Genomic DNA, 13,926 nt, shown 5'->3' with positions numbered 1-13,926 from the left:
AAGAAACTTGTAGCTTTGCATATATTACGACGATTCTAATGAGGCAATAGGGTAAATTTATCTTAGTAATATAGTCGCTATATGTTTTAATTTATACAGTAGTTTTGTATTATTATTTCTCATTGACGTCGTCGTCGGCGCAATAACAATAAAAATTTAAAGCCCCCAGAGGGCTGTCGGATAATGAAAAAAGAGAGAACGTGGATGCTTCTGTCAATGAATCTGGTTTTAAATATCTCTCAGAAATTAGTCACCGCTTGGGGAATATTTCACTTTTTTGTTTTGTGTCTTTTTGTTGGTTGGGTTATTGAACCGATGCAGAGAGTTCAGTCATTCAAGTTCAACGGAATCATTGGCTACTGATTTTTGCTATATCGACAGATAAATTAAATGGTTTTTGGGGGAAATGAAAGAACAATTAGTCATCTTAATGACTTTAAGTGATTTTTAAACTAATTATATTTCAATTTTAAATTTCATTTAAATAGTTTTTTAAGTAATATTTTGCAAAGTTCTAAAATATTTGAAGCCAACTGAAATTCACTTCGTAAATGTATTTTTAGTTTTGCAATAAATTTTGCCAAGGAATGTTTCAAAGTATGTGGTAATGTGAGTTGTCAAGTTCATTAAAAAATTCTTATTGACTGCTTAAACATTTTTAATTTGGCCTTACATGAATGTTAAGAATTTGTGTTAATACAAAAGTTAACTATTTTAAATGTAATTATAGTCAGTGATTTATGTAATAGATTTATTTTTGGCTCCTAAGCGTTTTGTAAAACTTATATAACATCAATTTGAAGATAATTTTAAACTTAAGTTTTCCAGTGTTAAGAAATGTTCTAAGTTAGACAAATTATCTAACAACTTAAATACAATGATCAAGGCGATCTTGTTAAAATATTTGATAAATAATAGCGCAATATATTTATTGTTATTTCTATTTATATCTTTTCTTGATATTTAAGCTATTCTGAATAGGTAAATACTAAACTACTTAAAGCAATTCTCACAACAAAATAATATATTACACCTTTTTTTTGGCATGTTATCATTTATTGGCAGAGACGTTAATAAAAAATGTTGATGATGGCTTAAAGTCAAATCTAAATTCCCTAGAATTTTTTGTGACACGAGATTTACCCCAGGTGTAGACTTAATAAGATTAAATTAAATTAATTGGCTTTAAATCGGGAAGCTTCTTTTGAATCTCATGGGAGCTTTTTTGGATTAGTTTGTTTTTTAGTTCTTAAGTTCAGAGAATAATTTATAGAATAAATGTACAAAATTTAGCATAACTGAAAGAAGAGTTTATGCATATTAAAAATATTAAATATATTAAATATACAGATTTATAAAATTCTATTTCCGGCAGTAGTTGTCTAAAAATAATATGTAAATTCGATCTAGTCGAGTGGATAATATTTTCTTCAGGGCTTAGTAAACTTCTTTACAACATAGATATACCCCACTTATACCCTAAAGGTTTTATAACTGGGGTAAAATTTAGGAAATTTCCGCTAACAAACAACAAAGTGTTATCTTTTCTGTTTGCACATTTTTAAAAAAACAGAAAACAAATTCCATTTGCCAGAGAATTACGTGTACGGTTGTAAATCCAAATTGCTTATATTATTTAATTTTTGTATTTAAATTGTTAAACAATGAAATTTTTATTCAAAATAGCAATTGCCAAAATCCAAACAGAGAGAGAGACAGAGACCTTTGGTAAGCCTCACCTTAGGGTTCAGCTGATATATGTGTATATAAAATTTTGGCCATTTCAATTCAATCAACCGTTAAGCATAAACCCTCTGTTACACACCCACACCCAGGCACACACACACACACACACACACATGTGTCAGCGATGACAGGGCACATATATGTATGACATGCCCTCTGGCCACGCCCCCTTCACTCACCCGATTAAGGCAAAAGGTGTCAGCACACACAAGAGAGAAAGACTCCGCCAACGTCAACAACGACGACGACGACGACGACGCACCTGTCCCTTGGCATTCGCATTTGCGTGCCTAATTGTTAGAAAAGGTAAAAACAAGAACAAAAAATGAAAAGGAAAAGCAACGGCAACATTTTCTGTTGTCATGACGTCTCCTCCTCCACAGCCGGAGGTAACACCTCCCCCTCTCGCTATATGCCCCATAATCAAATGTACAGCTAATAACGTTGGAAAATTTATGTGCAGCCATACATAAATATTCTAGAATCCTCTACATTGAAAAAGTCAAGTGCATTAAAGCAAAATTTAATAAATTAAAAGGATTTGCGCCTCACCGCCCCGCCCCATCCGTCACGCATTGAAACGTCAGCAAAAGTCAATGTCTAGGATAAGCTATAAAAAGTCAGCAAAGTGTGAATATTTTTATGGAAAAGGCAAACACAAAGCAGAAAAACAAAAAATGCGAATTAAAACAGGGAACCAAAAAACGAAAACCAAACAAAAAAGATATTGATGGCTGACCAAGCAGGACTAAACCCATAAACAGGAGCGGTTTGTTCAATCACAGGATAAATGTTAAGGGCTAGTGAGCTTAAAAGAATAAATTGAAATTTTTTAGTGATTAATTGAAATAAATATTACCGGAAAATTGTTGACCCAAGATTTCTTGACATTAAAAACAAATTGTTGTAAAATCGAATAGAAAATTGATTCAATTTGTAAAAACATTTGAAAATTTGTTTGATGCTAGACGATCCTATAAAATTTATCTTATAACTTGTATAATAATACTCGAGTATTATTATCTAGCATTAAAAACAATTTTGAATGTACGCATTTAAAAACATTTTTTTAAGTTTACTAAAAGAGTAACATATGAATTCTTTATTTACCTTTGCTCAAATTCTAAATATTTTAACTTTATTAAACAGATATAATTGAGTAAGGGTTTAGATTTTAAAACATGTTTCCAACATCTATAGCTAAAATATTTCTAACAATTTGTATTTAATTTAAAATTTAAACAATTTACAATGATTTTGAAATATTTGCGTTCTATTAACAATCAAGCTGGCATACTGGAACCGCTCCTGTATTTTTTCACCACCCTCCCACAATCTAAGGCACTTTTTGACCAAGTTAAACTTTTTACAAATGGCTGAGTTTGGGTTAGAAAACGTGTAGAAGCAAACGAAACGAAACGAAAACAAAATGCACAAAATGCTTATTTGTGGTTAACCACAAAATAAAGGAAAAGAAGGGAAAACCAAAAACGGTAAACTAATACGACAGAAGGAGCCCTAGGCGGGGGTAGCCAACATCTTGAACTTCATTTACATATTTTCCAAAAAAAACAACAAAAAAAAAGGGTCCTAAAAAATTGGCATTGGCATCCCTTGATTAATTCAAGTGTAAAGTGCATTGTTAACGCCAATTTATAAAATATTTTGTTTGCCCCTGCCAAAAGTTTTGTTTTTAATTAATTGTGTCAAGGTTAAATGTGACTTTTGGGTGGGAGTTTATCATTGGGTTAACAGAAAATTCTTCTTATTTTTTTCGATTTTGCTGTTTGAGGTTGGGTACTGTCATTCGCATCGCTTAACTTTTGATCGATGAACGTGAGTTGGGGTCATTAATCGAACGGAAGGTTTGGTTTCTCATTATTATTATTTTTCTTTCTTCCTTTTTTTTGAAAGTCATTGTGAAAAGCTTCGGAAAAGTTGTATATCCGAAGTGGAAAAGTAAATTAGGTGAATAAATTAGAACGTTTCAATGTTTAAGGGAAAAACAGAATCACAGAACATATTTTTTGTCAAACTCATTATTTCTTCGGGGCTTATGAGATTTACTTATCGATTTCTTTTTATCTACTAGCAAAGTCAACTTTCGGGAACCGACAAAGTGTTGTTTATTTTAATTGTTTCACCTAGTTTTTTTTTTTAATTATAAACTACCTCTTATCTATTGACTAAAACATTGCTCAAATTAAGCGTTAACTTATTTTTTTTTTTTTGTGGCTTATCTAAATTCTATAATATAAAGTATTTGTTTATGGATTTGATAATGCATTCGATTTAGATACTTTCCACTTGGTTTACAATTAATTTTTTACAACTACTAACTTATATAGAGACAAGAGACATAATTCAAATTAATGCTGCAAAAGCAAAACTTGCTCCTTGTTTCGTTTGACCCCCTCTTTGACCTGAACCCGAACAACCCCAGAAACTTTAACTGGCAAGTTGCTCTACGTCACGCGTTTGTTTTATGATAAATGTTCTTTATCTTTTGTTGTTGTTGTTGTTGCCATGACGCTACCAGTTGTTGTTGTTGTTGGTAGTTGCTGCGTTTGCATTTATACAAACAAATTATGTGTAGATGAATGTAAATGCGATGTAAATATGTTATGTCAGTTTCAACTTCAAAAGTAACCAGGCAACTTTTTTTTTATGAAATACCAAAATGGGTCAAGGGGCGTGAGGTGAGAGAGAGATATGTACATAGAAAATAACTTGACTGTATAATATTAATTAATTGCTATTGCCTACTCAAAAGTCATTTTTCCGTATAAATAATTAATTTGCCAATTATGGCATGAGTAAGAATTTTGAATTCAAGTTTCTCTCCATCAAGTCTTATCGAATGCTTACACACTTCTTTCTCTCTCTCTCTCTTTCTCTCACAGGAGCAAGGCCACCACAAAAGATTGGAATCCCATAGACTCGCTATACAGTTATGGAATCAACAGCAACATGGTCACAATGTGTACTTCCGCTCTTAGGCGTTGTTTAAATTTATCTTGCTAAAACTAAGAATTATGTCAGGCTTATCGCCGCAGCCTCCCCTCATAATCTTTTCACGCACTGCGTTGCCATCCATTTCATTTCGCTCCATTCATGACGTTTTTCGTATGAGTTTCATTGTTGGCTTCTGTGGTCGCTGTTGCTCTTATCTCAAAACGACATACAACTGACTCCCGACCGCCTGTCTGTCTGTCTATCCCATCTGTTTTTGTTTGGGTTTACTCACGTGCTAGACAAATATTTGACATTGTCATCTCAATATGATGTATATTCGAATGAATAATTTAATTTTGCTGATTCTTAAAATAAACCGTGTTGCTATAATTATATTTTTCAATTACTTGTATTTAACTTGGGAATTAACATTTAAGCGTTTTTTTATACTAATTATACATCAACTGTTGCACATGCTGATTAAATTTAATTGTTTACAACTCAAAATTCAAACAGATTGAAAAAGGTGTTACACTGTATTTACAGAATATGTTAGAGAGATTACTCTATTTCCAGGGGATAACATTTTTGTCAATTTGTCTAATATTGTTTATGCATTTTTATTATAGAAACGATTATTTTTTCTGATCTTTTGTTGTGAAAACCTACAGCGATTCTAGAACAAGCTTCCACAGAAACCATAACATCCCGCCAATTAAATGCGAGATCGGGAGGTATGGCATTCGGTACTTCTCCAGGATAAAAACCGATGATAATGCACTGGCACTCAAACGACTTAAAAAAAGAAAAGAAGTCACCCACTTGACCTGCCATTTAGATCAGAACCGAACTGGTGATTCCACCACCATTTCATGATTACATTAGACAATATTAGCTTCTTGTCTATTTAGGATAGATCGCAAATAAAAAGAAAGTTATGGAATCCATATATTATTCTGATCTCTCAGTCTTTCTAATTGTAAGCAAAAAATAAGATTCTTATTAAGATTAATTATCCTTCAGAAGCTTCCAATGCCATGGCTTCTTAAAATTTCTTCTCTAGTGCTAATTATTTGGTAGCTACTTATATGAATTTCCATAGGTGGGTGGAAAATATTTTTAAGGACTCATAAATTATAAAGTATTTAAACTTTTCAAGTACTCTAATGGTATAATTTAAAAATAATCTGAATAAAAATAATGTTAAGTAGCACCGAAAACATTTTTAAATGTACAATAAATTTGATAGATACATAGATATCCAATGGAATCCCTTTACCAACTTTCCATTTTTTAAAATATCAAAAAGTGTTTAATTAAATAATTGACGAATTGGAATAGTATAACAAACAAATTATGTGAAATTCAGTCGTGTTGTCAATTTTTTTGCTTGAACAATTCCGCTTAATTCGATTAATTTTATAATTTTATTATTTCTAACATTTTAGAACGCTAAAAAATTTGACTCATTGGCCGCTTAATCAAGCAGCACACTTAAATTGGCTGTTTAGATAGCAGACAGGGAAAGGTATCTATTATATACACATTCTCACTTAAATGATATGAATGATGGGTTATTATGCCATCATCATCATCAACAAATTCCCAATGGAATTTCTTCACTTAATTTTTCTTATTCTCTCCGCCCACCGCATGTCAGCGTCTATTTTTAAGTGACGCATGGCATAAATTAATATTTAGGTAGACCCCGAATGAAAGTACCAACTTGTCTATATAGAAACATATCTATATACATATATATGATGTTTTGTGGTTTGACAATATTTATGTAGAAGATTTATGTGGCATTTGCGAGACGTATTAATGAGCTTATTAAAAAATTATTTAAAACACATTTTTGATGTGTTAACAAATGTTTTTGCTTGACAAAAAAAAAGACTAATGTGGGAATTAGTTAGGCAATTGATAAAACAGAAAAGAAGAATATAAGCAAATCACAAATGATTTAGCATAATTTAAATGACCTTGGCGAGAAAAAATAACACAAAGATCATTTAATTTTTTTTGTTGATCTTTTTATTAATTTTAGAAAAATTGCATAACTAATGGCGAAACCTGTTGATCTTTGATATACTCTTTGCTCTTAATTGAGTCATAAGATGATGGGAATGTCTTATATTCTAATTAAAAATGAAACAACTGATATTTTTAATACCCATTATCAAATGGTCGACTTAGCCATGCCACATAATAAATGGTTTAATCATTTAATGGGGAATTTACTGATAACTCACTTGTTAGGGATTTCTGTTGGATATTTGTCCGAGGTCAAGAAACGCAACGTTGATCCAATTTTCACTTTTACTTTGGTTATCAACTCTTCAGTTATCGTTGGCGTTATGTGACGCTCATAAACGAATATCGATTATCAACTACTACGCACTCTAGAAAAATGAAAAAATTGATCAGGGATTCGACTAAAAGTTACCTTGGAAAAAAGAAACAAAACTTTTTTAAAATTTAACTCAATTTAGATCTTTTTTAAAGGTTTGAAGTAAAACCAAGCGTTGAAATTATTAGTAGAATGAAACTTTTATTATACTATTTATTAAATTTCATGTAAGAGTCGCTGAAATCAATTTTTATTTAATTGGTTCAAGTTCTTCAACTATAATTAATACCTTAAAAATGATAAATTAAGAATTTAAAAACGACTTAATGGACTTTGTATTCAGACATAAGCTATAAAGCTTAGATAGAAAAAATATTGGAAAACAAGCTGCTCACTTTAGTAAGTTGTAATTCCCAACCAGTTTTAGTTAAAAAACGATGAGAGCAAATTGTCTTCAAAGACTCAAACATACCCCACTTTTTATCTATCTATATACTATATGGCGCTTGCTATAATTGGGAGCAACGCTTGCTATATTCAATTACTGTGAATAACCAATATAAGTAATAACTACAATTATGTTGAGCTGATATTGCAACTTTTATTAGAGCTAACTGTTGTGGCAATTTGCAACTCGTCTTGTCTTTAAAAGTGTCATGTTATAAATGTAAAAAAAACCAGAGGGCCGGGGCTAACTTCGACCGCGTCAAAGTTTGTATACCCTTGCAACTTTTTTGGTACCTCTTTCCTTACCTGTAGCCATCAAAATGGAAAAACGTTTTATCTAAAAAAGCTGTTTCCGAAAGAACGGCCTACAATCTTAGCATAGCAAATAACGACGATATTGATCAAAGTCACTGTTTTCCACCGATCGTTCCTATGGGAGCTATATGATATAGTTACCCGATCTTTATAAAGTATGGCACAGTCATTAACAGATATATTAAACTAACAAATATTTAATTTGAGAGCAATGGCGTTAAAAGTAACGAAGTTATTGACAAAAGTCACTGTTTTCGACCGGTCGTTCCTATGGGAGCTATATGATATAGTCACCCCATCTTGATCAAATTTGGCATAGTCGTTTATATGTGTAATTAACTCACCAATATTAAATTTCACGAGAATAGCTCAGAAAATAACGAAGTTATTAAGCAAAGTCACTGTTCGTGACTTTGTCATTTGTATGGGAGCTATATGATATAGTGATCCGATCCGGCTGAATCCGAGATATACAACGCCTGCAGTATATACAAGCCTACATGCAAAATTTCAACTCTGTAGCTCTAACGGTCTAGGAGGAGTTTGCGTTGATCCAGACGGACGGACAGACGGACGGACGGACGGACGGACATGGCTATATGAACTCGTCTCGTCATGCTGATCAAGAATATATATACTTTATATGGTCGGAGATGCTTCCTTCTATGCGTTGCACACTTCTGACCAAAATTAATATACCCTTTTTGCAAGGGTATAAAAATGTTTGATAGTTTATTCTAGTTAGTGCAAGCAAAGCGAAACAAAAGACAAGATTGCTATTGATGAAAGAAAGAACGACTCTGAGCCGATCACTAGGTAAAACTATAGATGGATAATAGATATATTTATGGATATTCCTTTCTTACCACCAAAGAGAATGAATAATCTAAATACAGAATTTCCAGCATAAAGACATTTGATGATTATTTTCTTTCTAAACTTCTTGTTTCCCTAAAGTTTACTGCAAATTCAAGTTTTTTCAAGCATTTAAAATATTTAAATTCGATAACAATCACTTTTCAATTCGCCAAATTAAACACAAAATCATTCAACAATATTTCTCACTATTTACCAAAATTAATTTTATTCATCTGTTATTTTTATTTCGCATTTCACTGGATTAATTGTAAATTTTTTTTTTACATAATTTGACCTATTGTTATCCTGCTTCAATTATTACAATTATTATTATTTTATTTTTTTAACAAGAGTGTAAAGCGGCGGTCCCAACTCAAATTGAAATCGAAATCCAAACACTTATCATAATACAAAATAAAAATGTTATTCGTTGAGGGGGAAAAAAAGGCGAAAGAAAGGAAAAAAATTAAGCGATAAAGAGCTATTCACGAAGCGGAAATAGTGAAAGAAACCAACATTAAGAGTAACAATAATGAATAAATTGAACAAAAAAAATATATAAAACGAGAGAATTCATCTCACTTGGGCCTAGTCGCACTGTGTACACTCTTTCCGAATTGACCTTGTCGAATGGAATACTATTATTTTGAATCAAGAATCTTAAATTGATTTAAATAACTTGAGGTGGGAAGTGTTTGATGGATTTGCCCTTTTTATCATTGTCTGATATGAACGTTAAAATTTTTGCAGATTTCCTTAATATCAAAAGATATTTATCAATTTTTCTTGCCACACTATAAGAAAGAATTCAAGACACCAAGATAATTTTTTTGAGTTTACTAATTTTGAAGATTTTACATTGCTCTAACTGCAATGTATATTAATCCCAATTAGGTAACTTGAAAAGTAGAAATAAGTATCAAGTTTTAAAAAAAAGAACGAGATTTTCGCTTCAAAAGTAAAGTAAATTTTGTAGCAAACGCGCCGACTAATATTTAATTACATCTATTACATAGTAACGAAAAATTTTCATATTAAAAAGATTTTAATATCAATATCAGCAAATTCAATATGAGACGAGGGCCTTAGGGAAATTTTATACTTCTGATAATCATAAATAACAATCATTAAAAATTTTTTAAGAAATAAGCAGTAATAAGATTTCATTCTATAAACAATATCGCAAAAGTTGAATAATCTGATCTGTTTGCAACGTGAAAATATGCTGAATACTTTAAACATTATCTACAACAAATCAAGTTATGTTTGTTAATCAGTTTGTTTATCTTTATAGATTTTGGAAACGTCACGAGATAGGCGAATCGATGTCTCTGATGAAGAATTCGATTTGGAATTCTTTGGAATTTGGTTCAATTGGTAAAATGATATCAATCGGACTCATGGTAGATTAAGTACAATGGAAAATGTTGACATTTTTTGATCATGACAAGCAAAATATAAATAATATAATTTTATATTTTCAAATCTGAAATGTTTCGATTTTTAAATCTTTCTGAAATTAAAAAATTAAATATTTTATAAAAAAAACTAAAAATTTGGGGAACTAAAAGAGAATCAGGAGATAAATTTAAAAAAGGTATCAATTTCAAAAAAATTTGTGACAGACACTATAAAACATTATGAAAAAAATTCTTATAGAAAACAAACAAATATTTAACAATTATTATAGTGTAAAAACAATTTTTTATAAAATTAAATAATTTTGTTTTTTTTTAATTATAGATTAAAGGTTAATTATTGTCATTAAAGGTTTCATAATATTCAAAGAATGTTGACGAAATACAAGTTTAAAGAAAATTTTTGTACATATACTAAAATATGTATGTACATTGTATATAGCATGTACAATATACAATTGTAAGCTTTTACACTAACTTTAATACAGGTGTTAAAAAAAAATAAATAATAATAAAGCAACCAAAAGACGTTTTGTAACCAATTCTTCAAGAAATTCTTGTCCAATATATAAAACAATCATGTTTAATTAACTTTTCTACCAAACCACATGGTCTAATACAACAAAAAAATAATAGTTATACCAGGTTTTTGAAATAAAAAAAAAAAAAAAAAAACACATTCCATAGTGCTATTGTAACCCCGATTTTCTCTACTTAATAATCACAACAATATACCCTCCCAATAAAAGTATATCAATAAATATAGGTATAGATATGTTTGTTGTATAAATTGTAAAATTTTAATAAAAACTTACATCACAAAACACGATGCAACAATTTTCGTTGAAAGACCAAAAAGGCCGTTTGGGGGGGGTTACAAATTTGTATTTTTTCTCTTTTTTTTCTTTCTTTGATATTTGCTTTCGTTTGTTTGTTGTTGTTGTTGTTTAATTTGATTTGTATTTGTGGTTTAAATTTACTTTGATTTTATGTTATTTGATATAAATTTTTTTTTTTTTTGCTTTGCGTTTTCTATAAATGAGAAAGAAGTAGAAAGATGATGAGAAAGGGGAGAAGAATATGTTGATGAAATGAAGATGGAGAAGAAATGTATTAGAAACGGGTTTTTTTCTATTTTTGGTTTGACTTCGTAAAAAAACAGCAAAAACAGCAACAGAAAACCTTACAAAAAAAAACCAAGTAGAAGCAACAAAGTAAGGGCCGGAAAGGAGTGAGAGCGAGATGGAAGGCAAGCCAGCTGATTTTTTGGCCATGCGGCAATAACAACAATGTCTAATTGGAATTTTTTGGCTAATTGAATGGGATTAAAGACACACGCATACAAACGCACACACACACACACAGACGGAATGCAAAAACAAAAAAAGAAACGAAAATGCAAACAAACAAATAAACACAAGCACACACACACACACATACACCGACACCGACACAATTTACAAGCACATGCACATGTCCACGCTTTTACACTTGTTTTGTTGTTATTTTGTGCTGTCGCTTTGCAGAATTTGTTAAACTATTTCTTTATTGAATTGATTGTTTCGTTTTTGTTAATACACACAAACAGAGACACACCTTTTGTACGCAATCGATTTCTGTTTACTAATGCAATTTTTGTTTCATTAGCAATATTACAATTTGTTTAACTTTGCTTCTTCTTATTCAAAATTGAAAATACGCGACGACACGTCCGCTCACGTCGAAATTAAAAACAACACTCCAACAAAAAAAAAACATTCTTATTGGGAAACAACAACAAGACGAAAAACAAAAACAATTCGCAGCGAACCACTATTTTGCTGCAACAACGAACATCAAACCTGTATTTTATGCCAGCTCCCCACTATATAGTCTGGCTCCCCCTATTTTATCTTGCGTGGGCTGGTGTGTTTTGCAATACTGAAATCTGTCTAACCTGTATTTTCAAATTAGGGGCGACTTCGGCGGGAATTCCGGATCCGGTTTTTGAATACTCCACTTTATTAATGGATTTATAAATTAGCTTTAAGTTTTACAATTTAAGGACTGAGATATTTTCTATCTCTTATGAATAAGTATTACATTTGTTGTCATTTTATAGGAACTAAATAGACCATCCAAAAAATTTAACCTAATTTATTAATAAAGAAAAATTTAATAAGAGGGAGTCTACTAAGTATTGCGATTATAACACCTTAGGATAGGATACCGGAACATACAAAATACTGAATATACATCAACTGACAAATTGAATTTAACAGGAACATCGTGTTAATAACTTAATTATACCCTTGCAAAAAGGGTATATTAATTTTGGTCAAAAGTGTGCAACGCATAGAAGGAAGCATCTCCGACCATATAAAGTATATATATTCTTGATCAGCACGACGAGACGAGTTCAAATAGCCATGTCCGTTCATCCGTCCGACTGTCCGTCCGTCTGGATCAACGCAAACTCCTCCTAGACCGTTAAAGCTACAGAGCTAATTTTGCATGTAGGCTTGTATATACTGCAAGGGTTGTATATCTCGGATTCAGCCGGATCGGACCACTACATCATCTAGCTCCCATACAAACGTCAAAGTCACGAACAGAGACTTTTCTTAATAACTCCCTTATTTTCTGAGCTATTGTCGTGAAATTAAATATTTTTGAATTTGTTTGAAATTGAATTGTCATATAAACATACGATAAGCTGTATTTTTATAACAAACATTTTTTCACTTTTTAGCAGACATGAAATTCAAGAAAATTGGTAGTACCACCAAGCGGGCCATTCCACAAAAATACTTCTAGTGGTGTTAAAAATCTGAAACTTTTTCCAAAATTTAATAAAGAAAAACTCAAAAAAAAAAAAAATCATTCATATTTAGTTATACACAAAGTTATGCACTTTAAAAATAAAAAATAATTTTTTTTCTTAAATTTTTGCACATATGGTGCAATGGCCGTGGCCCCGAAAATCTTTGTGGCGGCGCCGAAAGTAAATCTTCTTGTAATATGTCAGAATTTTCATTTCTCTCCCTTTCTTTTTTTTTTGTCCGTTTGTCCGTAAACAAAAATATCATTTTCACTTTAACATCCTGACTCGTTTTCATGCTCTTCCAATCGTACAACTCAACGCACTCTCTCCAAAATAATATGGTAAGTTCAATTATTTAATTATTATTAGTAATTAAAAAATATTTTGAATTATTTTATGAACTTTTTTTTTTAATTCAAAATAAAAATTGCACTTCGGCCAAGACGTGAAATTTTTGGCGTGTTTGCTATTTTGAAAATCAGTAAAATTTCTCAAAGTCTATAAATGCTATTATATAATTTCTTCCTGTAAAGCAATGCTTCATAAACTGTAGAGCAACGCTTAACAAACTGAAGTTTTAAAAATGGAAAATCTCTTTCTATTTGTGCAGGCAACAGAATCGGTCGACCCTTCGTGCTTTACTAATTTGAAAAATAAATAAAATCAAAATCAAAATGGATCCAAATAAAATTGTAAGTAATATGAATAATTATTAATTATATATTGATTATAATAATTAATAATAATAGAAATACTAATTATTTAACTAAAAACAATTTAAAAAATGTTACTAATTTTTTACTTTTGTTTTCATTTACCCAAAAAAATTAGGCTGACATCATAAATTTGCAACTGGAGGCCCAGCTGAAGATGTATGGGGGTCAGTGGGCATTGGCGGCAAGAGCACTACCACCAGCAGCAGCAGCAGCAGCAGTAGAAGCAATACCACTAGCAGCAGCAGCAGCAGCAGCAGCAGTAGATGCAGAATTACCATCTACGTGTGTCTTTTTTGTCATGCTCCAATCGATTGA

At 31.0% G+C, this 13,926-nt stretch overlaps 1 protein-coding gene across 3 annotated transcripts in view; it reads right to left on the bottom strand.

The window, feature by feature from the left end:
* The window catches only part of LOC6642361 (beta-1,4-glucuronyltransferase 1), a 77,620-nt gene extending 65,794 nt beyond the window's left edge, over positions 1 to 11,826 (bottom strand). For 2 of the 3 annotated variants that reach the window (XM_002065348.4, XM_047010533.1), the window contains exon 1: positions 10,908 to 10,987. The gene's annotated coding sequence lies outside the window, so the exon portion shown is untranslated. Of the gene's footprint in view, positions 1 to 10,907; positions 10,988 to 11,688 lie in introns of those variants that run through there. The other variant, XM_047010532.1, reaches the window with a different exon arrangement.
* Between the last annotated feature and the right edge of the window lie 2,100 nt (positions 11,827 to 13,926).

This window comes from Drosophila willistoni, assembly GCF_018902025.1.
Source record: "Drosophila willistoni isolate 14030-0811.24 chromosome 2R unlocalized genomic scaffold, UCI_dwil_1.1 Seg167, whole genome shotgun sequence".
In the NCBI taxonomy this organism is placed as follows: domain Eukaryota; kingdom Metazoa; phylum Arthropoda; class Insecta; order Diptera; family Drosophilidae; genus Drosophila; species Drosophila willistoni.
Note: the sequence above shows the minus strand (reverse complement) of the source record. Positions and strands in the feature narration are given on the sequence as shown.